Source organism: Mus caroli, unplaced genomic scaffold (assembly GCF_978045245.1).
Source record: "Mus caroli unplaced genomic scaffold, Mus_caroli_1 scaffold_14, whole genome shotgun sequence".
Taxonomy (NCBI): Eukaryota; Metazoa; Chordata; class Mammalia; order Rodentia; family Muridae; genus Mus; species Mus caroli.
This window is the reverse complement of record NW_028227269.1, coordinates 22,666,039-22,692,363: the sequence shown is the minus strand read 5'-3', so window position 1 is coordinate 22,692,363 and position 26,325 is coordinate 22,666,039. Positions and strand designations below refer to the sequence as shown.

Below are 26,325 nucleotides of genomic sequence, written 5' to 3'. Positions count from 1 at the left end.
AACCAGAAGTGCTGGGAAAGACTGTGCTGTTGTCCCCATGCATGCGTGTTTACCCTGGGAGGGTGGGGGTGTCACCCTCCCTCCAGCTCCCACAGGCAGGAAGCTTATTTCCCTTCATCAGCCAACCTGATGCAAACATTTCCAAGTTCATCTTGGTGGACTTATGGGCAGCTGTGCTGCCTATGGCCTCTTCCTATCGAATCACCATCTTCTCCCTCAGCTCCTGCCCTTCTGCACAGACACAGCCTCACGTCCTGCAGTCTTTCAAACCACCTTTTGCAAATACCCTGTACCTGTGCTTCTCCCGGCACCCCCCTGCGGCTTACAGGCAAGCGTCTAGAGAACAGGGCTGTGTGGACATCATTGTCATTTCTCTAACCCGCAAAGAAGAGCTATGTGAGGCCACAGCACAGTCACCAGGAAGGGTTTCGCTGCCAGGCCCCCTGGGGCTCTTGAGTGACACATTCTCAGATTTTCTCAGTCTCCTTCAGAGACCTACCACTCAGCTTCAAGGTTACTTCTGAGACATCTTCCTGGCCAAGACAAGGCTCCTCTTGGTGGCCCCACAACCCAAGGCACAAATGTGGACATGAGTAAACTCCGTGTGGGTACTGACGAAACACAAAGGCTTCTTTTTTTTGAGGATGCGGCGACTGTGGTCTTCTGAAAAGGTAACATATTGAGCCTCAGCATATTTCCCAAAGGGGAATTTCTGAGAAACCTGAAAACCACAAGATCTTTTTCCACCCTAGGCCAGACCAGTTATCAAATGCCACCATGGGAATACCATTTCCAAACTCCCTGGCCTGGTCACGTGTCTGTAAATACTAGCCTGCTAAGGAAAGTGGGTTTTTCTGGGACTGTTATAACAATTTCCTTTTCAAATATTTCACTATTTTTGCTGGAGACAGGAAAATAGTAGTCCTATGTAGTCCTCCTGGCTGTTCTGAAACTCTCTTCTGGCCTTGAACTCAGAGAGATCCACCTGCCTCTGCCTACAAAGTGCCAGGATTAAAGGCATTCACCACCATAATCAGCCCACAATGTTTGGTAAAATACCAATATAGAGTTTCCTTAAAGTCACAATTGAACTCTATACTAACTGTGTTTTAGGAATATAAAATATTGCTTAGTAATTTATTACTTCTTTGACAGCACATAAACATAAAAGTAGCACCAGAAAGATATTTTCAAGTTCTAAGGAAATATAAAAAAAGAAATAAGAACGGGACTGGAGAGATGGCTCAACAGAGTGCTTGCTGCTCTTCCAGAGGACCTGAGTTCAGACTCCAGCAGCTATGTCAGATGGCTCACAACTGCCTATAAGTCTAGAATAACAAAAAGAAGGAAAAGAATATTTCCAAGAAAATAATTTGAAAGTCCACATCAGACTGACTTTCATACTTCTTGATCTAAATATAGTATATAAATGTATGAAATTACCAAAGAATGGTAAAAAAAAATCAATGTCAGACTTGCTTTTACATTTCTAGCTTTCCATATTGCTATACGGTCCTATCAATCAATACAGGGAAGAAGGCAAAACGGGTGGCATTGTGGTGTTGGCATCAAATTGTTATTAATCAGCAACGTGCTCTTAGACAAGCACCGATCTTTCAAATTTAGGAGAGAGTCTTCATACGATAATAGCCAATGATAAGATATACTGAAACTCAAAATCCCACCTGTAATGGCAACTAGAACCTTACAGTAAGTAAGCAAAGTCTTAAAAATATAAAGGCCTACATAAGCAAAATGTTGAATGCCATAGAAAGACCTTTAAAATTTTTATATATAATTTATTTCTATTTTTTATGTTTTACCTATATGTATGTTTGTGTGAGCATGTCGGATCCCTTGGAGCTAGAGTTACAGAAAGTTCTGAGCTGCCGGTGGGTGCTGAGACTTGAACCTGGGTCCTCTGAGAGAACAGCCAGTTCTCTCTTCTTAAACTCTGAGCCACCTCTCCTGTCCAGGATGCTTGAATATGCAAAAAGGGGCACTGTTCCCAGATAGGGAGAACCAGTATCATGAAGTTATTAATTTCTCCCATAGTAATCATTAAATTTAAATCCAGCCAATAAATGTCAACAGGCCTTGATAAAAAAGAAAAGACAGATTTTAAATTAATATAGACATAATAGACTATCAGGAAATATATAATGCTCTTTCAGAAAGTAGAGGACTTCTTTTTTAAAGCTGAAATGATAAAGATTCCCAGGACTCATATAAAAATCCACACATGGCAGTGAACTACTAGGGCTGGAGCGAACTCACTCCAAAGTCACTGTCTAATTTCCATGTACACACCATGGTATGTGTGTCACAGCCCCCAATCCCGTGCCCCCACAAGCCTGTTATCACAAAATGCATACGATATATATAGAAACACTAATAAACAAAATTAAATTGTTGTTTAGACGTATTAATTTTATGTGTTCTTGAGTATGCCTGCATATAAGTCTGAGTACCACAAGGAGGCCTGGTGCATGAAGAGGTCAGAATAAGGCAACAGATCCCCTGGGACTGGAGTCATGCGTGGTTAGACCCATGACCTCTACAAGAACAAGTGCTCTTAAGCAGCCCAAGGAAACCTTTTTATGAGCTGCCAGAGTAAGTAGACTATACTAACAGACTACAAATTAACCACTGTACACAAAGTTCAAACTGAACACACCCAAAGTTCTCTGCGGCACCTGCGCCCCACCCTAGCTTACCACTACGCCAATCCAGCCTCTCCTCTCCTCTCCACACGGAATTCACTGAGAGAAGTGGGAGTGGTCAGTCCACAGGAGTAGATTCACAATCCAGCACAGAGCACAACAGTACAGTTCTCTCCTGTGCTTCTTGTGGTCATAAAACTCTATCAGTTGCTGCCATTCGAAGCTTCAGAATTAGAAACCCAAAAGATATGGGAAACAAAAAGGTGCCACTGGCTGGTCAGCATGCAGCAAGTCCCTCCATCCGGGGACAGTAGACACATGAATGCCTCAGCATGGTTGCCCCTGCGTCGAAAAGCTGACTGGCCAGAAAGAACGCAGACAACAAAATGGGCCACAACAATTGCTCAGTCTTATAGTAGATGGATGACTATTGTACTGGCTGGTTTTGCGTGTCAACTTGACACAGGCTGGAGTTATCATAGAGAAAGGAGCTTCAGTTGAGGAAATTACTCCATGAGATCCAGTTGTGGAGCATTTTCTCAATTAGTGATCGAGGGGGAAAGGCCCCTTGTGGGTGGTGCCATCTCTGGGCTGGTAGTCTTGGTTCTATAAGAGAGCAGGCTGAGCAAGGCAGGGGAAGCAAGCCAATAAGGGACATCCCTCCATGGCCCCTGCATCAGCTCCTGCTTCCTGACCTGTTTGAGTTGCAGTCCTGACTTCCTTGGTGATGAACAGCAGTATGGAAGTGTAAGCCGAATAAACCCTTTCCTCCCCAACTTGCTTCTTGGTCATGATGTTTGTGCAAGAATAGAAACCCTGACTGAGACAAGTATGTTCAGAATACAAGGGACAAGGGTCTGTTTGGCATGCTCTCAGGACTGTTTCCTCTCTCCTAATTATCTGTCAATTGCCCATCCTGACCTTACATGCACACACTGGCTTTACTAGGGAAAGAGCCTGCTCTCCCAGGACTGGCCCATGCTTTACATGAGAGAAGCACAGAGATGTGGGAGACCAGACCCAGGCAGACAATAAATTCATCGATGCTAAAGCAAAGACCTTAAAAGCAGCTGGACTGGGGAGAGATGGCTCAGTGGCGAAGAGCACTGGCTGCTCTTTCAGAAGACATGGGTTCAATTCCTAGTACCCACACTCTTCCTCAGGCACCAGGCATGGTTGTAGTACACAATCATACGGGCATGCAGAACATATATACATATTCATAAAGGGGGGGGGGCGGAAGGAAGGAAGGAAAGGAAGGAGAGGAGGAAGGCAGGCAGACAGGCAGGCAGCTGGTCAGTCTCAGGGGTGATTAACTGACAAGTTTCTATGTATACTCTCTAATCACTTCATAGAAACCAAAAAGCAATCAGTCTTTACTAACACATAAAATGACATGGAAAGCAAGTTACTAAATCAAGATAGCACAGAGATTAAAGGAGGTATCATCTTCTCCCTACCGGATTAATGGGAGCCATCTCATCCTCACCAGAGCCTCAACCAACTCTATGAAATCCCTGCGCACTCGGGAATAATTTACTTAGCTAATATCTCCTGTGAGGCTACGAGGGTAACCATCATCTACAGCCATTCAACTATGAACCCCCAAGGAAAGACAAGACTCACAGGGAACACGGATAAGAAGAGTGGGTCTGCTTCTGACCGGCGACAACACCGCCGCAGCTGGGCAGCTCACCTCAGCTGGGAAACAGGGATGAAGCCAAGAGCGGCAAAGGGAGCCCCTGTTCTTGAAGGAGCCAGTGTGGGTGGGTGAGCACGGCAACGTTCGTCTCCCCGGTGATTACAATATGAGCTGCTGAAGAACAGTCATCTAAAGTCAGGACCAGAAAGGAAGTATGGTGCCCACGCCATTCAAAACTCCTTAGCAAGAACAAAGGAAGGAGCGCCTGACCCAAAACAGCACGGGAGACTCTCAAAATGATTATGCTGGGTGAAAGATGGTGGGCTGTTTTAAAGGCTTGTGAATGCTTGACAGCAGCTAAAGGAACTTGCCACCAAGCCTGATTGATAGTCTGAATTCCATTCCCAGGACCCACCTCAGGGAAAGAGAGGACCATCTCCCACAGGTCATCTTCTGATCCCCATGAACATGCTGTGACATATATGCTCCCACACATGTGCAGGCATGAGAGAGAGTGCACACACACACACACACACACACACACAGGAGGAGGGAGAGAACATACAAAAAGAAATTTTAAAAAGACTACTATGATTCAATTTATACAATTTTCTAAAACACTGTTGATAGCAGCAGAAGGGATGAGAGACAGGGAGAGTGACAAGAAGATAATATCAGTAGACATAAAGTTTGAAGGCCGAGATATGTTTATTACCTCTGATTCGGTGATAAGTTTGATGGGTGGATGTCAACGACAAGCATCAACTTTTACACTGTAATATGTAGGTTATTTGGTGTCATCTATATCAAGACTACTTAAATACTCTTTAAATAAAATAAATCTAAATTGATCATCCTTTGTGTTGAGCTGAAAGCCACACAGTGCAACGGAAGTCACTTTTACTTCGGGAAAGGCACTTCATGTCAGTTACATTCCGTGCTTTCCAGAGAAGCAATTTCAGTATGTACACAGAGAGGACATTTAAATGTCTACAGTCCTCGCCATTCCTCACGCTCATGGTCTAAAGGCTAGAAGCGTTTCACTGAAAAAAAAAAAAAAAAAAAAAAACCTTCATTGCCTCCAGAGTCTGCTCTCTGGAACTCAATCAATGAGATCATTAGTTTGAGCTTTAACATAGTCTAGGAACCAGGTTGCCTGTCATAGCTATGACACAATTCTAACCCTTACCTCTGCCATAAAAGAGCTGGCCTAAGGCCAGTGAGCAGGCTGGAGAGTAAAGGCATGTGCTGCCAAGCCTTGCAATATGATGTGGATCTCTCAGGTCCCACATGGTAAAAGGAGAAAATCAACTCCCTACATCTGTGCTCTGACCTTTGCATATATGCTATGGCATGCACATCTCTCTCTCACACACACACCTCACATACCTCTTTAGCCTCATTTCTCACACAGACCACATTTTTAAAATAATTTATTTTTTATTTTATGTACATTACTGTTTTGACTGCATGTATGTCTCGTGGTCTGTGTGAGGCTTTCGGATTTCCTAGAACAGGAGTTACAGACATTTGTAAGCTGCTGCCTCATGGGTGCCGAACCCTGGTCCTCTGGAAGAGCAGTCAGTCTTAACCACTGAGCCATCTCTCCAGCCCATCTCATGGGCTACATTTCAATCAACAACCCAACCTCATGTTGTGTTCACCCACCTCCCTCAACCCGCAACTTCTATCACTAGAATAAGCAAACACAGTCATATCATCATTCAAACTTTTTTTTTCCATTTATTTTATTTTATTTTATTTTTACTTTTAGTTATTCACTTCACATCCCATTCACTGCCCCTGTCCTGGTCACCCCCTCCCACAATCCCTCCTTCCTCCCCTTCTCCTCTGAGCAGTCACCATCCCCCTTCAATCCCCCGCCCCCTCCAACCTGGCATCTCAAGTCTCCAAGAGGCCAGACAAGGCAACCTAGCTGGTAGAACATATCCCACATACAGGAAACAGCCCCCATTACAGTTGTTCAGGACCCACATGAAGGCCAAGCTGCACATCTACTATACATGAGCAGGGAAGCCTAGGTCCAGCCTGTGTATGATCTCTGGTTGGTGATTCCAACTGCCAGTCCCAAGGGCCCAAGATAGCTGACTCTACTGGTCCTTCCATGGAGTTTCAATCCCCTTTGGGACCCACAATCCTTCCTCCTATTCCTCCACAAGAGTCCTAACCTCCATCCACTGTTTGGCTGTGGGTATCTGCATCTGTCTGAGCCAGCTGCTGGGTGGAGACTCTCAGAGAACAAGTACCTATCTGCAAGAATATCACTAATAATGTTAGGGGTTGGTGCTTGCCCATGGGATGGGTGTCAAGCTGGACTCGTTCATCATTCAAATTTCAACATGAATCATATCCTCTAAGCTTCCTAGGGCCTGGAGAAATAGCTAAAGGCAGAAAACTTAGGTTCACATTCAATCACTTCCGCTGTGGTTACCAAAAGAACATTAACTCAAGGAAAAATAGTAAAACTTTCCCATTTTGACCTGAAAGCATTTATCTCCAGGATGAAAAGTATACAACTTATTAAAATCATTTTTTTTCTCAACTGTCTTGTTAGTTCTATACATTTCAAGTTGTGATCTTTAAGAACTGTACCCAGAGGGCTGAGTGTGGTTAAGAGCGGTGGTTAAGAACATATACTGCTCTTCTGGAGTAGCAAGTTCAGTTCCCAGCACCCACTTCAGGTGGCTCACAACAGTCTAGGAGTCCAACTCCAAAGGATCTGATGCATTCCCCAGTGAAAGGGTCATTTGACCCCCCAAGAGGGTCGAATTCCACAGGCTGAGATCTGCCCTAGCTGGAGCTAGCATTGCAGGTAGTTGTGAGATGTCCCAAGTGGATGCTGGAACCAGACTTGGGTCCTCTGTAAGAATAGTTTACATTTGCAACACACATGAAGCTCAAGAAGAAAGACCAAAGTGTGGATACATCGATCCTTCTTAGAAGGGGGAACAAAATACCTATGGAAGGAGTTACAGAGACAAAGTGTGGAGCAGAGACTGAAGGAATGACCATCCAGAGACTGCCCCACCTGGGGATCCATCCCATAATCCAGACACTATTGCGGATGCCAACAAGAGCTTGCTGATAGGAGCCTGTTAAAGCTGTCTCCTGAGAGGCTCTGCCAGTGCCTAATACAGAAGTGGATGCTCACAGCCATCCATTGAACGAAACACAGGGTCCCCAATAAAGGAGCTAGAGAAAGTACCCAAAAAAACTGAAGGGGTCTGCAAGCCCCATAGGAGGAACAACACTATGAACTAACCAGTATCCCCAGAGCTCCCTGGGACTAAACCACCAATCAAAGAGTACACATGGTGGGACTCATGGCTCTTGCTGCATATGTAGCAGAGGATGGCCTAGTTGGTCATCAATGGGAGCAGAGGCCTTGGTCCTGTGAAGGTTCTATGCCCCAGTGTAGGGGAATGCCAGGGCCAAGAAGAGAGAGTGGGTGGGTTGGGGAGCAGGGGGAAGAGAGAGGGGATAGTGGATTTTCGGAGGGGAAACTAGGAAAAGGGATAACATTTGAAATGTAAATAAAGAAAATATCTAATAAAAAAAAGAATAGTTTACTCTCTTATACAAAGAACCATCTCTCTAGACTTGTCTATTAGCTTTTAATGGTGATTTCAAATCCGAGACACATTTGCCTTTGGGATCCTTGCACACTAAACACATAATACATCTTAAAAATAATTCACAGTGACCTAGCTAAGTATTTTTAATTTCTTTTTAAGTTTAAAGTCTGTAGATATTGGCACCTTAAGGTCAAAACTGGTTAGTTTGGCTTTTAATGCCGCACTGTTAATAATCTTAGAGTAAATCGTTAAAAGTATCACTATATTACATGTTCATTAGGGAAGGATTTTTGTTTTTTGTTTTTTAAGATGGGGTCTCACTGTGTCACTCTGACTGGCCTGGCATTCACTATGTAGATGAGACTGGCCTTGAACTCACAGAGATCTACCAGCCAAGCATGGGAATTTTTATCTCTTGTTTATTGTATCCCCTAGCACCTATTCTTGGCACAGCATCAGCTGAGCAGATATTTGTTAGTAAACACTTGCAAGCTCACATTTTTCTTTTCTCTTATGCAGAGCAACACATTGTTTCAAAGTTGGGGGTGGGGTCTGTCAATATAAATGGAATTTCTTCTTGCTATTGCTTGAAACCAAATTAAGCATAAGCTCAACAGCTCTTATAAATCACAAACATTTGACTTCCAAATTATATAGCAGCATGGGGCAGAGGAATGGCAACCAACCGACACAGTTTCCAGGGTGATCACCACAGACCCTCCCAAGTAAGGTTCCCCGAGAAGGCTAAAGGCATAGAGCTGCCGCCCTCTGCACCCAGCAGACTTCTAACAGTGCCGTCTGCTGCAGCACTGAGGTGAAAGGCACAGATGGAAGCCCATCTGCATCCCAGACTACAGACTCACACCCAGAGGCACCAATGCCAAGGTGAACTTTAGACCATACTGCACAGCTGATAAGAAGCACCATAATTAAGTCGTCAAAACCAGTAATTATCAGCCACAGAAAACAAGCTCTGTTTTAAGATGCAATTCGAGAAAACCTGTACCAATGAAAGTTAAAATGGTCAAGTCTGCAAACATTTTGCTTTGGTAGAGATCACCCTCCACATACAACCTCATGTTCCTAGGGAAAAAGCAGTCCTTCTAAGACAGTGGTTCTCAACCTTCCTGAGGCTATGGTCTTCTAATACAGTTCCTCATGTCCTGGCAACCCCCAACCATAAAATTATTCCCATCGCTAATTTCATAACTGTAATTTTGCTACTGTTATGAACCATATGCAGGATATCTGATATGTGAGAATTGCTGTTCTAAAAGATGCTACTGCTGGGATCCACACAGTAGGAGTGTCTCATGTAAGTACCATCCATTATATCACAGTAAGTCCACAAGTGCCTAATGTACCCAGCTCAGGACATCTATGGGGCCATAAGCACAGACCCTTGCTCCAGCTCTCTGACAGAGCTACTTCTGGCCGGATACTGTCTCTCCACCATGGGCTTCACTATATGTGAGCAGGGACTGCTATCTGTGCTTGTGGAATCTGAGATCTGCAAAGAAAATAAAAACAAGTCCTAAATGTGAACTAGAACTTGATGCTTATGGGGCCTTGGTGGGAAAATTGGTACTATTTCAATGGGTTCTGAAGATGTGAGGGAAGAACACGCTGATTTCCTAACTCTGACAGTCAGTCACCTTGGTGAGGCAGAGGAGGCCCCCTCCCAGAGGCTAAGCATTGCTAAGTGCTACTGAGAGTGTTGGGCCTTTTGCTGTCCACACCCTGCAAGGTTTTTCCCTCTTCAATGACCAGAGACAAGGATGAGTTCTTTGACATTTGAGAGATAGCTGGCACTCTTCTCTTGTGCTCAGATGACTTGAGAGCTGTCAATTAAACAAGCTACTTGGTGAACGACTAGCCAGACTGTCATGACAACCCAGCTGCTTTGAACACTTCATATGACCTGAGGACATTCTACTCCAGCTGCAACTACCATGGCATCATGATTCCTGCTTCCGGGGGCGTGGCTCCAGTCACAGCTGCTCTGGCAGCTTGCACCAGCTCTGACAGAATTTGGCTTCAGCCATATAAGCCTTGGGAACCCGTCACTCTTACCTGCTCGAGTCATCCAGGTTAGGACAACTTGTGATTGGTATATATATATCCAGGGTCTGATCTTAAAGGCTGTGACTGGAAAAACTAGAAGCCACACCCCTATCTAGCAAGTTACAGTCTCTGGGAGGTTTCTCTCCTGTATACTTTTCATCCACCCATCCACCTCCCCTACCTACCCTCCGCCACCACCCACCCCACCAGCCCTGAGCTGCAACATTAAAAACCGACAAGTCTTTCTCAAACTGGGCCTGGTGACTTCCGCCTTTAATCCCATCACTAGGAAGGCAGAAGCAGGCAGATATCTGTGCATTCAAGGCCAGCCAGATCTAAGTAGCTAGTTTCAGGACAGCCAAAAACACATCGTGTCCCGATCAACAAACAGATAAAACAAGTCCCTTAAGTGGTCTCTTACTTGCCTAGTTTTGGTCTTCAGCACAAAAAGCAGACAAAACTGTGGGGTTCCCAGACCCAGGTGACAGCTGGTATTTATGGCAGTTGAATCCACAGAAGGGGGCTTAAAAGGGGGCTAAGAACCAAGGAAATAAGCCATGTAAAGGTCCATTCCACTTTTGTGAGAGGAAAGGGTCTGGAAACCTGCTGTACAACCATGAATACGTATCTCAAGTCTGAACTGTCTGTGCGCACATTTGTGACTCAGACTACAAAGAAAGCAAGATGACAACCCCACTATTCCAAAAGCCACTTGCTCTAGAATCAAAGGGATGGAAGCCTAAGGCTCACCCTCAGCCTGAGTGTGGGAGAGGCTTCCATTACCATCTCAAAACACACCACAGTTGTAGTTTTCTCCTGAAAAATAGTGAACTTAAAACCAACTCCCCAGAAAGGGAGAGTGCACCAGTACATAGAGTAAAGTGAGACAGCAGGAAGGACAGGAAGTCCTCTAAGGCTAACTTAAAACTCTATTTTCTAAACAGTAAAATGTCAGCGTCTATGGCAAGTCAAAGTTATCAGTGGCTAGAGTTTTGCGTAGCGGCCAAGTGTTTTCTTAATTTCTATTGTGGAGTCAATTAATCTTATAGTCTCCCATCTTCATTACCAAGATGTGAGGTATCAAGACAGACAGCTGCTGGATGTGGTGGCGCACGCCTTTAAGCCCAGCACTTGGGAGGCAGAGGCAGGCAGATCTCTGAGTTCAAGGCCAGCCTGGTCTACAGAGGTAGTTCCAGGATAGCTAACAGTCCCAGGGTCAGAGAAAGGGAGAGCAAATGGAGCCTAAGGAATCAGAAAGAGGAGCAAGGGCCATTTCCAACCTGCAAAGCTAAGTCACAATGTAGCTTGTTCAGAGGGCTCCCAGCCGCTCAGAGGGAGAAAATGTGATACCCTACTATACTAGCCATCTTCGATGCTCAGAAATGTGTGCACACAGTTCCTTGGATAGAATGTGCAATTTCTTTTCCCAACAACTTGAAGACATATTCATTAGATTCTAATGCCCCTCTGCTCAGCTGGTTCTATTGGCTGGACTTGTAGTCAGAGAGGCTGCCAATGCTGACACAAAGGTTACCCACACTTTTTTTTTTTTTTGGTACTGTTCTCAAAAGAAAAAAAAAAGTTGTTAGATTTTATTCTTTCTCATGATTCTGATCAAATTAGCACAAATTCCTTATTAGAAGCCAAATTCTTTCTCTGAGAGCACAATGGAATGGTTTAAAGATAAAATGTGTAACCTCTGAATTTAATCTTAAGCCCCACTGTACACCCTGATCGCAGACTCACATCTCCAATGGCCACACAGCATTTCTGCTTCAAAGGGTAACATACTTCTGAAAGTTAAAAACAGCCAAAGGGGAAAGCTTTCATACAGTCTCCTTCCCACGCTCCAAAGCCACTCCCCCTTCAGCTCCGCTCCACCCCACACCTGGCCACTCAGGCTGAGACCTGAATGTAAGTGGCATCCCTGCTCTTCCTCAGGTTCAATCCATCAGTCACACCAGATCTACAAGTATACCTCTACGGTTGTAGCCACTTCTCAGAGCCAGGCACTGTTCTCTAGCCTAGACCCCCAACTGCTCTCCCCAACTCCACTCTTGCCATCCACACACTAAAAAATACTTTATTTGTGTGTGCATGCGTGCAAAGCTGTGAGCATGTGTGCCATGTGTGTCAATGGCAGCAAGGGCAAGAAGAGGGCACTGGATCTTCTGAAACTGGAGTTACAGGGACTTGTAAGCTGCCAAGGGACCAGAACTTGCAACCTCTGCCAAGAACAGTTTAGTCACTGACCTATGTCTCCAGCCTCAACAACAGCAGCAAATTATTGTACTTATTTTCATGTGAACGGGTGTTCTGCCTGCCTGTATGTATATTCACTGCCCATGTGTACATACGCACCACATGCATGCAGTGCCAACAGAGGATGCAGGATTCCCAAGAACTAGACTTACAAATGGTTGTGAGCCACCCTGTGAGTGTTGGCATCTGAGTCCAGGTCCCTCTGCAAAGCAGGATGCTTTTAACCTCTGATTTATCTCTCCAGCCACTACCAATTTTTATAAAAAGACATTAACCACCTAAGAGCTGGAGGCAGGAGGATCAGGAATTCAGGCCATGAGACGTGTCTCAAACAAGTAAATAAACCAACAAAAGATGAAATAACTCAAAATACAAAAGCAAAGCAGAGGATGTGGACATCCAACAGTCTAATAGGATGTGGACAGCCAACAGTCTAATAGCCCGTGCATGGGCTCCTCAGGGTGGCTTCTAGTGAGTGCTACGTGAGAACTGGGCGTACTGCAGAGGAGATTTGCAGTGGAGGAATCCGACAGACTTCCTCAGCCAGGTGATCAAAGCTAATGTCAGCCATGAGTGGTAGCCCAGAATAAACCCACATGACAGATCAAAGTGACACTCTAACCCTGTGGTCTTCTCCCCAGTCACCCAGAAGCCCAGATTAATCAGGAGAAACCCATTAGACAGACACGTGAGGGAGTGTCTACAAATGCCAGGTTCATCAAAACAACAGAAGCCTGAGAAACTGTCACACATAACAATACCTAAGGAAACATGACTGTGCAATATGGAGACCTGCAAAGAGCTCATACAGACCCGTGTCCCCCTGAAAGTCACACACTGAAGTCCCAGATTCTAACGGAGTGGTTGGTATCTAGAAGGACATTAGACTCGGTATTAGTCATTATATAAAGAACCTGTGGGTGTGACTTAGGTGGCAGACTGTTGGCTAAGCATGCACAAAGAGCGGGGTTCACTGTCCAGTACAGAATAAACTCGGTGTTTTGGTGCACCTCTGTAACCCCGGCACGCAGGAAGCAGGAGGCCCAGAAGTTCAAGACCATCTCCAGCAGCATGGCAAGCTTGAGGCCAGCTTGGGTTACGCTGCACCCTACCTTAGAGACGGGAATAGATAGAGATCAGCAAACTTGCACTCCCAGTGAGAACACACTTATAGGGCATCGTCTGCAAGTCAGGAGGCGATCCCTCACCAGAACCAACCACGATGGTAACCTAGTCGCAGACTTCCACTTCAGGCACAACCAGAGCATGCATTATTATTATGCTATTATTTATCCACTATGTCATGGCACCTAATAACATACAAGCAAACTGCAGAATTTTGTTTAAAAAAGCATCAATGTTGCTTCACTAGCTATGGTAAGTGGCCACTCTGAAATAATGTGTTAACAGGAAAACCAAATGTGGGTCTATGAGAATTCAGCTTTCTATAAATTTACAATTATTCTAAAGTAAATAGATTATTTAAAAAAAACAAAAATAATGTCTTCCTATGATATTTAGGTTATAAGCAAACTGATAATCTCTTTCGGTTGATCTAACATTTTGGTTTTTTAAAGATTTATTTATTTATTTTATGTATATGAGTACACAGTAGCTATATAGATGGCTGTGAAACATCATGTGGTTGCTGGGAATTGAACTCAGGACCTCTGCTTGCTCTGGTCCAAAGATTTATTTATTATTATATGTAAGTACATGTAGCTGTCTTTAAACACAGCAGAAGAGGGCGTCAGATCTCATTGTGGATGGTTGTGCGCCACCAAATGGTTTCTGGGATTTGAACTCAGGACCTTCAGAAGAGCAGTCAGTGCTCTTATCTGCTGAGCCATCTCACCAGCCCGATCTAACCTTGTACTGCGTTCTCTCCTCTACTGTGTTAACTGATCAAACATTGCATGTAAGCTCTGTGTAATATATCATCTATAAATTAAACTTGAATAAATGGTTTTAAAGTGTGTCACCATGAAAGCAAAAACTCTGGTGACATAAAAATTACTCTAAAACTTATAACATTTCTTTTGCTCTAAAATCTGCCACTTGGGTGGCTTGGCAGGGACGGCTCAGAGCTGCTTGACTTGACATCAGCCAGGAACTGGAATTTATCTAAAGGTACATTCACTCACATGCCAAGGGGTTGATGGGAGCTGACATCTCAGACCTTAGCTGGGGGAATCAAACAGCTACAGGAAACCTTCCAATGTGGCTTGGCTTCCTCACAATATGGCAGCTGGGTTCCAAGAACAGACATTCTAAGAAAAAGAGAAACAGAGACAGATGCTGCACACCAAGGAAGACTGTCCTCTCCTGATTAAATCACACACCATCACTTCCAGTATATTCTGCTCATTGCAGCAGCCATACAGTTATCTTTTGGGGTCATGGAAGAGGGGAGTCAATGACATCCATCCCTTGATAGAACATAGGAAGAAAGTTCTAGAAGAAAATACATGACTGGGAATACCTATAGCACAGTTTTTGGAAAATCTACTAAACACATCAGGTTGTGAATTACATTTGGGGAAAGTCTCCCAAAGGCTTGGGTAAAAAGACAGATACTTTAGGAATGGTGGATCTAGAACCTGAACACAAAGTCTAGAACCCAAGGAAGATTCCAGAGACAAAACAATTGGGGGTAGGAGTGAAGTCAGCAGAGGAGTCTTCGTCTTTTAAGAAATAATCCCAGAGAGCTCCCAGAGATGAAGAGCATCAATCTTTGCACTGAGTTTTCCGGGTACCCACACAGATACAATCATATGAGGTTTCCAAGAATCAGATAACCAGAAGATCTTAGGAATCTTCAAGAAAGAGAAGCTATCACCTACACAGAGAGGTAAACCAGCTCCATGATTCTGATCACAATGCTGTAAACTAACAGCACAACGCCTCGTGTTTTAAGGGAATGTTCTTTTCCACCTAAAATTCTATGAAAGTATTTCTAAACAAACTGCAAAGGAGTGAGGGCTTAATTTCTACATACTGATTCTTAAGAAGATATTTGGAGCCGGACGTGGTTGCACTCGCCTTTAATCCTAGAACTCAGGAGGCAGAGGCAGGTGGATTTCTGAGTTCGAGGCCATCCTGGTCTACAAAGTGAGTTCCAGGACAGCCAGGGCTATACTCAAAAACAGAACAAAACAAAACAAAAAGAGGTATTTGGATATGTACTTTTAGCAAAATAAAAGTCTACAGGAACCCACCAAGAGATGGCTAGGTGGTTAAGAACACCTGCTGCAGAGGAACTCAGTTGAGTCCTCAGCACACACACAAGTTCACAAGTATTTATTATAATGCCAGCTCCAGGGATCAGATGCTCACTTCTGGCCCTAGGGGGCCAGGTGTGCATGTGGTACATGGTACACACATGCAAACACTCATGCACATAAAATAAAAAATGAATCCTTTTAGAAAAGTCTAATGAGGAAAGGTGATCCTGGATTCATGAAATGCTGACCTTTGGAGCTAGGGGTCAAGAGTGCAGACAACATTCACAAAGGACCCCAGGTCAACGCCTAGCACCCAATTCGCTGATTCATAACCACAGTAATGACAGCAGTCCCTGGGAATCGCATGCCTTTCCTGACCTCCACAGGCACCCAAACTGAAGTGTACAGAAACACAGAAGTACACATAATTTAAAATAAAATAAAAATACACCTTTAAAGAAGAGACATAATGAACCTGGTTGACATGGCAACCACACACAGAAGTTTCCAGAAAAATGACCCAAATCACGCAGAGTGGGAAAAACAAACTCTGAAGGGAGAAATGTTATCCCTGAGGGCGATAACATTAAAATTTTAAACTAGCAACATACTTTCCAAACTTCTACCAGCAGCAGGAATTGTGAACTTTATAACAAAACTTTTTTAAGATCAAAAATTTAACACCACATTTCAAGGACAAACATACAGAAAAAGTTCTAAAATCTGTTTTCCTGCCTACACTAAGTCTTTGGAAGTTTCTCCCAAAAGAGAAGCAATGACCATTAAAATCATATATGCCAAACTGGCTAAGATAGGGGTGCTCACAGATAAGATCAGCTGAGGCAGAAGGACACACAGGCTCCAGGGTAGCCCAGACAACCCAAGAGGAACCTGGTTCAATAACAAACAGCAAAAGTCAATCCGCCAAATGAAAGGCAGTAGTTTGTTTGTTTGTTTTTCCTAATGGTTGCCAATATTAACTGTTTCTTCTTCCTCCTCCACCTCTAACTCAATGTGGAGAGATGTTATTAGGTATGCAGTCATTCAATCCAGGGAATCATGTTAGGTTACACTGCCAAGCTATATCCCCAGTATATCTGCTTTTGATTTTGCAATATATTCTCAATACACTGTCCAGGATGGCTGTGAAGTTAAGATTCGCCTGCTTAGTGTCCCGTGTAGCTGGGGACAGGGTTTTGCTGTGTTGTATGAGTTGACATTGAACTCTCTACAAGCTTGCCACAGCCTCCCAAGTGCTGAGATTACAGGTATATGACCCCATGTTCAGTTAGTTATCAGGGGTATGTGGAGGTGTGGGATGGGTATGTGAGTGGGGGCGGGGGTTCACATTTACACAGGCATACATTATGCCAATGTATGGAGATGGGAGATCAATGTTGAGTGACTTCCTAGATCACTATTCACCTTACAATTGAGGCAAAGTCTCTCACTTGAACCAAGAGCATACCAATTCAAGTAGTCTAGCTAGCCAGTTTGCTTCAGAGATTCTGAGCCACCATGCCTACCTGTAAAATAGGTGTGTGTACTGTGTGTGCTAAGGATATGACCCTAGTCCCCATGCTTACATGGCAATCATTTTACTCACCAAGCCATCTCCCAGCCGCCACCTGTTTTTTAAAAACAGTTTATTTTTTAGTGTGTGTGTGTGTTGCTTGCATATATATATGCATATGCATATATACATATATACATATATACATATATATATATATATATATATATATATATATAGAGAGAGAGAGAGAGAGAGAGAGAGAGAGAGAGGCAGGCTTAGAATAAGTAGCTTATAAAGCCAACACATAATTCTTTAAGATAGAGAAGGGGGCTCAACAGTCAAGAGCACTGACTGCTCTTCCAGAAGATATGGGTTCAATTCCCAGCACCCACAGGGCAGCTCCAGTTCCAGGATTACACCTCTAGCTCCAGGGAATCTGGCCCTGGTGGGCACCAGGTATGCATGTGGTGAACAGACAAATAAACATGCAAACACTCATATGCATAAAATAAAAAAAAAAACAACCCTTCAGTGATATCTCATTACCTCTCAATGAACTCTCAGACTTTCTGCTTTGTATCTCTGCTCACTTAAGAAGCTCCTCTCAGTGTATTTCTCGAGTGGGTTGCCATGGAAACCATAGGGCACAAGGGTCATCAGATCTGAGTGCTACGTGAGTGGTGTCACTGACCACTGGCAACCCTGGCTGGGTCTATCAGGCAGCAGGGTGACCACCATGCCACCTGTAACCAGAACTAATGGTGCTGCTATAAAGACATCCAGAGGAAACCCATGGTGTCAGTAACCAGGAGATGCCCAGCAGGGGCGGGCACTCCCTCTGTGGAAATGATAGCATACATTTTGCCCACTTTGCCTGTAGTCTTGATGAAAAGTCAGAACTGTCACATACTGACCAGCTACGATGGGGAGGCAGCTTGTAGGCTCCATCAGCCCACATAATAGTCTGGTAGCCTGTGAAATGATTACTAATTTAAGAAAATGAAGAAATAGAAAAAAAGAAAAAGAAAATAGAAAAAAACCAAGCAATTTTTCAGGGAAGCCAGAATTGTAAGATGAGTCCAAAGCTAACAACCAGGCTCAGTCGACTCTTCCCATTTCCAGGAGGTGAGTGAATGAGCAGTGTTACTCCCAGTCTAAGGTTCAACCCCGTTCTCAAACCTCTAGCTCCAAAACTATTTACATTACAATTCATAACAACAGCAAAACTACAGTTAAGCAGCAGCAACAAAGCTAACCTTATGGTTGGAGGTCACCACAACAAGAGGAACTGTCTTAGAGCTGCAGCGTTAGGAAGGCTGAGAACCATGGTCCCCAGCGGATGGTGCTGTTTGGGAAGTCTAGGAAGAATGTGACAGATATGTGATTGGAGGCAGGCTGAGGGACTTTAAGGACTCCATCATTTCAGGCACCGCTCTGCTTCCTGCTCCCACACCTTTGCTCCCACATCATGGACTCTAACCCTCAGCCAAAAACGAACTCTTCCTTCTCTAAGTGGACTTGGTCATGGAGTTTTATCACAGTAACAGAGAAGTAACCAATATACTAAATAAATGTGATTAATTTACAGTAGGGTCAGAAACGATTATTTAAAAACTCATGTGGACGCTCATTCTGGAATCAGAAGATTGAAGCAACCTTGTTTTGGCTGGGGACCCAAGTAGGTAACAGCATCCATAAGGATGTATGCACAACTTCACCTGTCACCAAGCAAACAAAGGAGAAACATGCACAGAGCCGCACAGACTACAGAGCTGAGTGGAGGCCAGGGATGATTGGATTCACATAGGGATTCCTAGCAGAGCATGGGAAGGCAAAGAGCCAGTGTCTGTCTGTCTGTGTGGCCTGTGGCTCAATGGAACCTCACAGACTTCTTCACACAGGCAGAGTCCCTGTCCATCAATACTTACTCCTTACAGGATGAAGCATCCAAACAGAGCTGTGCTGTGTTTAATACAACAAAAATCTCTCCTACTTTGCTATTACTTTTTAATTAAAAAGTGTACACTGCTATTAAAATCTGTAAATTACCCATTACTCAGCTATACCCCGGCTTCTTGATTACTACCTACTAATAAAAAGAAAACACAGTAAAACACGAATCAAAGGAAATATTCAGGGTGTGTGTGTGATTTTTGTTTGGCTAGGTTTTTTGATTCATCTGGAACTATTTTAACTGTCACTGTTAGAATCCTTTATACTTAATAGTAATTGTTATCAATTATTCACCATCAAGCCAACACCAGCTAGTCTATAATGACCAGCCAGTTTCCCTGCAATATAAAGAGTAATAAAGTGATATTACAGCCGAGGATACCACAAAATAGGGATCTAGACACACAGGAATCAGCAGGATAATCTCAGCTAGGAGTCCTTCAGCACCCATTACATTGCAAACCCTTTGTCCAGAGAGCCTTCCTAAGCCCTCACTCCAAGCTCTGCTTGTCTGCAGGAATCCGCTGCTCCCTAGACCCCAAGTTCCTCTTCAATGTTTCTCCCTTCCGTGTCTCGCTTCTGGACCCCTGAGTACTTCTGCCACCTCACCGCCCATGAGGAGTGGCTTCCTCAGTGGGTTTTCCTCTGAACCCCACAACTTGCAGAAGGTGCTCACTTCAGGCTCTTACAGCACTTTTACATGCGAAGTGGGTGGGGTAAGGCAATTTAGAAGCCAAGGCTCACTCTGCAACACAATCCCTGCGCCTCATCCTGTCCAGTTTTTTTCTGGGTTTTATGAATGAGGGCTGCAGATTCGAACCATGTCTGCCTCTCTGATTTACTCTAAAACCATCAAGAGACAATATTCCTAGAACTCTGACCCCGACCGTGCCCTCACCTTCCTGCCCCACCACAAGAACCATGGCTTCTACATCTCTGAGTGCCATTAAGTGACTTGCCGAAAGCTTCTGATTTATATAACAGTGAATCCCACAGTCTCCCAAAAAGAAAAATGAGATCCCAAAGTTGACAATTTACTAATTTAACACTGAATTTAATGCCAAAACAAGACACTTGGCTGTCTGGTTATACGGTTAACTTTAAGAAATGAACCTAAAAGAAGTCATCTCATCAGAGGTCATAATCCACGACTGCTCGGGCACCAGGCAAATATGTAAATAAGACCAGAGGGAAGAGCAAAAAAAAACAGGAAGGAGATTCTATGTTGATGCAGGAGATCGAGAAGGAAGCTACATCATGGAAAAGAAGTGGTCGCACAAGCATCTTAGAGAGAGAACCACACAAGGAAACGACATAGTATTATTTACACTAAATGTTTATTTTCAACTGTGTGTGTGTACATGTGCTTGTGTGCACATGTGTATGTTGTGTGTGCACTTGCATGCTGGTCAGTAAGCATCTTATGTGTGTTTATGTATGCATGTGTGTTTATATGTGTGCACATGTATACGTGTATGTATAGATGTGTATGTATGTTGCACGTGTGTATATGTATACATATGTGTGTGTTAGCTCATGAGTCCCAAGGGTGTCTCTACCTCCCCGGTGTTTGAATTCCAAAGTGATGGGCCAGTTCTTCGTTTCCTCATCATCCACAGTTCAGACATCAAAGAGGAGCAGAACTGTTCCCACTCATCAGCAACATGATGTGGGGCCAGATGTCAGTATCTATCTGTGTAGTTCATGGCTCCTAGTTACAGTGACTTGGGCCAAACAAGCAGACAGCTCAGACAGCAGTGCTGCTGCAGGTGGCTCTCAGCATCCCTGAAGATCACCAGCCAGCCACAATGCACTATGAGATCCCAGAGTGAACCTTATGAAGAAACAGTACCAATAACTGAGGCATAATGATGAAACTCTCAGACCTGCTTCGAGGTAACAGCATGCTTCGGACTTTTGTTTGTTTTTATGCTGATAGAACGGTCAGTGATTTGGAGGCTTAATTAATTTGGTCTAATTTTTACAAAATTTAAAATATCATCATCATAAAACTACACCTAAACATGTGTCAAATATCTGCAGAGGCTGGCACAAGGCTCAGTATACAGGGAAAGTTCTCTGGTAAATAAACATGGACAGAAAAGAGAGAACGTAGCCTAAGGATCCCCCTCAGCCAAGGCCAAAGAAGATCTGGCCACACAGCTTGATAAAGCAAGTCCCTAGTCCTCCCATCCAGGTCACCAAGTCCCAGGCACTGTGGGGGAGGCACCTTGGGCCACACAAGCCGAGCAGTCCAGTCCTACAGAGCAGAACCTCGTCTACAAGGCAGAGGCATGGAGAGCCCAGAGCAGTGAAAATATTGAAACCAATAAACTGTAACAACTGAAAAGTTCAATGTTAAATAAGTTTGAAAACACAACTAGTGATTTTCTGAGTTGCTTTAAACTCAAGAAACCTCTTGCTGAGAGAGTAACAGATGCAAGCAGTACAGGCCTATGAAACCTCCTGCAAGTTCAGGACAGCGGAGATTACAAACTGAGGAATAACACAATGTGTAGCTCACCACCACACATACTTTAGAAAGCACTGACTTTTCTCAATGTTAAATCAAAAACCAAGTTCACAAAAACAACATATTCCACGTGAGCCTAATTCTGTTTAACTCTACCTACTCCCTTTAAAGAAAGTAAAACAAATTAACAGACTGGCAAGATGGCTCCAAAGGCTTCTTGCCACACAGGCCAGATGAGTTTGATACAGTGGAAGCATTTGGAATCCCAGCACTCCACCTCGGGATGGGAGACAGACACAGAAGACTCACCCAGAAGCTCCGGGGCCAGCTAGCCCTGAGTAAGCGGACCAGGGGAAACGAGGAAGTGTAAGGTGATACCAAGTCCTGAGAGCGGCCCTCTGTGTTCTGTGGTGCACAAGCGTGCACACACAGTAACTTTAGTAAGTCTAGGAAATTGCCTGTGGATGGAGAATAATGCTTGATTTTGAAATCTCCTTACTTAACTACTTTTGTAGGTTATACAATAAAGAGACATGACCTTCTATATCAGGTTAAAAAATACAATGTAAACTCAGATCCCTACTTCAGCAGTAATATCAAAACAGACAAAATGGAAACGAACATGTGCCAATACTCACAGAGGGGTCAGAACACAAAATAGCTAACTTCATCTCACTTCTTCCAGAGGGACTGAAGTTTGGGTTTGCTCTGCCATTGAGCCCAAGTCCACGACTCTGCTTTGGCTTTGGCTCTGGCTACTACTTGCCTCCTAGTCACTCAAAGCATCCCTAAGTCCACACTGATCAGTGGTCATCTATACACAGTCCAAGCTGCCATCATTTCTGATCAGAAAATAATAATATAAACCATGCATATCGTGCGTGTTTATTGTTAACCAATATTAGCTTCAATTACATATAATCATTATGTATGCAATTCAGCATGCAAATCGCCTCTGTGCCTGATACATTCACCAGCTACCAGTTAACATACAAATCCACTTGTCTCTACAAGAGTAAAATTCCGTGGTAGCTAATGAAGACAGAGCTATGAATGGAAAACAAATGACTATTGAGAGAGGACTCACACAAACAACCTCAGCAAGGACCTTAGATCCTTTAAGACACACTTATTTTCCTGTAAAATTACTGTCCCTAATATTCCCATTTGTGAAACCATTTCATGTGCTAGCATTAAATGAACTTCGAGAACCGCCTTTGATTGTTGGTTTCGGTTGTCATAAAAACGGTCCTTCGTGAAAAAGCTGTTGGTGAATTCTTCTTATCTTGTGGGTTAAAAGCAAAATGGTAGCTCTGCCAGAACAATTTCTCAAAGGGAAAAAAAAAAAAACCTCAAACTCATGAGTAACAAAAACCATGTAAGCAATGTGAAGAAAGGGGAGGCATAAGGTGGGGGGGCACCCTAACATCCACAGTTCTCACTAACCGGGAAGTCAACAGTCAGAGCTCCTCTGACTCTTACATTGTATGGATCTGAGAAAGACAAACAACTGTTTGCAGGAATAATGAGAGGGTCTCAGTGATCTGCCTAGGTGTGGCTTTAACATCATCCTAACACCAGGTGAAGACTGGACCCCTGCAGGGTTGAGTCCCTCTTTTAACAGACTTTAAACAAGCTTTTCCCATAGTCCACTCTTCTTACACCTCTTAGCTCACGTGAGCTAGCTCAGATATGAGCCCGCTAAGTCTACAGGAAAGATGCTTGGGGTACGTCTCCTCAGAATTAGTTTTTTGAGAACGTGCCCAGTGCTAAACCAACAACTTTGGTCTTTTTGGTGCCGTTTAGTAACCAGCAAGGCAAACTGATGAACTCATTTTCAAGTGAGCATAGAGTGGGCTTTCAGACGTTGACCCTATCCCACCAGAGACATAAATGTCCGCTCGTGAGAAAGCCCAAGGCACTGACTGACACCAAGCCCACTAAAATGCAGTCATTCATAACAAGCCAGCTACAGGAGATGAGAATCAGAGGTCCCCCAACTCTCTGGAAGGTAACTGGGAAGATAGCTACTTGGGACACTTGTGAATTTATCCAGAAACTGTGTAAGCAACCACAACCACCTGGGAACACACAACTTCTTCACAATGGGAACAAGTGTGGCATCCAGGGGCATTCAAGTGGCAGTCAGCCCACGCCAGGCCAGGGGTTTCCCCGAGGAAGTGTTATTCATGCAAACAGACAGTTTGCATAAAAGGCTGCCTGACAACAGCAGGGCCATCCACAGAGCACTTGGTGTGTGATAGCTCTGAGAACGGGAGGCATAAACACCTTCCTCACGGTAAGCAAGCATAGGTTGGCTCCTGAATGTCAGGTGCAATTGGGGTTTGTTTTAGGGTGTGTGTTTTCCCCTGCATGCTTCTCTGTGTACCTCATCCATGCCTGGTGCCTGCAGAGGGCAGAAGAGAGGGTCAGATTCCACACAGAACCGGAGTTACAGACAGTTGTGAGTAGTCTGTGCATGCTGGGAATCAAACTTAGGTCTTGAGTAAGTGCTCTTAACCCGCCAGCCATCTCTCTAGCCCCAGTGTTTGGCTGTTAATTAGCCATATCATCAGACCCTGCCTACTCTTTCTCTACTCTCTGAAACTGAAAAGCCTAGCACATGGCCAATGTTTGCTGAAGGAGTGAGCCCGAGTTACACAAACACTGTTCCTCTCTGCAAGCTGTATTTTTGCTCAGAGAAGCCTGAAAAAAAAAAAAAAAAAAAAGAATGTATCCTTCAGCCTGAGCAACACACTTATTTTCTATATATGAACACACACCGACACACACACCTTAGATGGGTCCAGGCTGAGGCAAGCCTGCCCAGTGGCTCCACTGTACCAGAGCTGCAGCTGGCTATAGCTCCTAGCCACCCTCAGCTCCATTTCCATGTTTCAAAGGTCTTGCAAAGCAACATGAGCAGAAGTAAATGTCTGTGCCATGTAAGCAGGGACCCCTATCTTTCTCATCCAATGAATGTCTGGGAACTTTGACAGCATCACCTATAAACTTAAGACACAACCATCCAACTCTGCCTCACTAAATCAGAACCCCTGATGGTATAGCCCACCCGCTTACTTTACACTTAGTTTTCACTGACACACGAGAACTTTGAAAACATCCGTATGTATGGAGTGCCATGTGACACCTCAATACACACATAGGTTGTACAGAGTTTCCGTTGGGTCACACTTATTTTACCGCCCCCTCAGACAGCATTTCTTTATGGTGCAAACATCAACGCTCTCCCTTTGGCTTTCCAAAATACGCAGCCCATCACTGTTACCTATAGTTACCTTCTGTCCATCAGCACACTGGATCCTTACATGCTGGGAGCCATTACACACTCCGAGGTGGACTTTCTAAGTGAGTTCACACTGCACCTCCTTCTCTCCCAGCTTATTTCACTGACAATAACATCTTCTGGTTCCACCCATGCTACCATACATGGCATGGTTTTACTCTTTGTTCGGCTAGACAGGATTCCCATGTGTGTATGCAGACAGGATTCCCCTGTGTATATGTAGCACATTCTCTTCCTCCACGTATCAGTTGACAGACACCTGGGGTGTTCTCATTTCTTGGCTATTGTGACTAATGCAGCAATAATCACGGGAATGCAGATGTTTCTTCAACACGCAGATTTCGTTTCCTCTGCATTTACACACAGTTGTACAACTGCCGGATGATACTGTTGTCCCGTGTAAAATTTTCTTAGTACAAATGTTCAACATCACTCATCATCAGGGAAATGCAAATCAAAGGCACCGGAGAGATGGAGAAATGCCACCTCACTCCAGCAAGAAGAGCTCTATCATCAAAGACAGGAGACCCAAGTGCTGGCGTGGACGTGGGGGAAGGGGATCCTAGCGTACTGTGGGCGGAAATGTAAATTAACACAGCCATTATGGAAAACCACTGTTTTAACAAGGGCTGCAGGGGACTCTCATACAAACCCAGCTGCCTAACATAAGCTAGCCTCAGTGTGGCTGGTAACACCTGTGACATGGAACAAGGGACTTTATATCAGCAGGTGGAGCAGATATCATTCATGTCCAGTTTATGCCACAACTGTTCTGTGAGGATCTCCCTCCTCTCTCTTCCCTCCCCCTGCCCTCTACCTCTCTCTCTGGGTCACTGCTGTGGCAGCCTTACCCAAACTCTAACACAGCTGTCTTCTGACTCTGATTCACATGCTGTAAATATCTGTCAGTCCTTCTCGCCCACTAAGTATGCCCCTACTCTCCGAATCTCTCCAGGACTTACTACAGCTCCTGATTCATAGCACTGACCTATGGCACTCAATAAATAAGAAACGTATCCTCTGCCACCATCTTTACTAACAAATGGTAATTCTCTCCATCTTAAGTAATAGCAAACTCGTCAGGATGCAATCACTAACACTGACACAGACAACACTTGCCAAATCTACACAGTCCAGGATGGTGTCTCTGGCCAGAGGAAAGCCTACTTGAGCTCAAGATCCAAGGTTCATGGTTTGTATCACAGTCTATCTTTCCTGATATAATAACAGCAAGACACAGAACAGTCCCCCTTCCTTTTCCACGCCTGGCCCGGCCGGCCACACACTGCTTACACTGCTTATACTATGAAGTTGAGGCGGGTATTTGCTTGCTGGCCGGGGTCACCCGTCTAACCAGGGCAAACTGACCTGGTGCCGCCTTTCTCCTTCATTTTATAAGCTAACTCCCCTGCCAAGCATTTACCAAATCTGGAGTTATGGACAAAACAAGAAATAGAACTCTAATATGTTCATCATTCTCTAGAGGTTCACACTTTTGACAAATACAAAAAGGGGGAAAAGACTCCAAGAGCAGATTTCTGGCACTGTCCCAGGCTGTTTTTTTCTTTGTTGAAAGAGTCTGTAACATCTTTTAGCTCTGATATTCCAAGTAGGAGTTTAAAAAC

General features: G+C 44.2%; 1 protein-coding gene across 9 annotated transcripts in view; it reads right to left on the bottom strand.

Moving 5' to 3' along the window:
- Mboat2 (membrane bound glycerophospholipid O-acyltransferase 2) overlaps nucleotides 1-26,325 on the bottom strand; it is a 130,395-nt gene that overhangs the window by 92,083 nt on the left and 11,987 nt on the right. The window contains exon 1 of one of the 9 annotated variants that reach the window (XM_085830260.1): nucleotides 18,224-18,244. The exons of 5 other annotated variants lie outside the window; for them this stretch is intronic. The gene's annotated coding sequence lies outside the window, so the exon portion shown is untranslated. Of the gene's footprint in view, nucleotides 1-499; nucleotides 658-14,371; nucleotides 14,494-18,223; nucleotides 18,245-26,325 lie in introns of those variants that run through there. 3 more of the 9 variants (XM_085830258.1, XM_029484757.2, XM_029484756.2) reach the window with 3 other exon arrangements.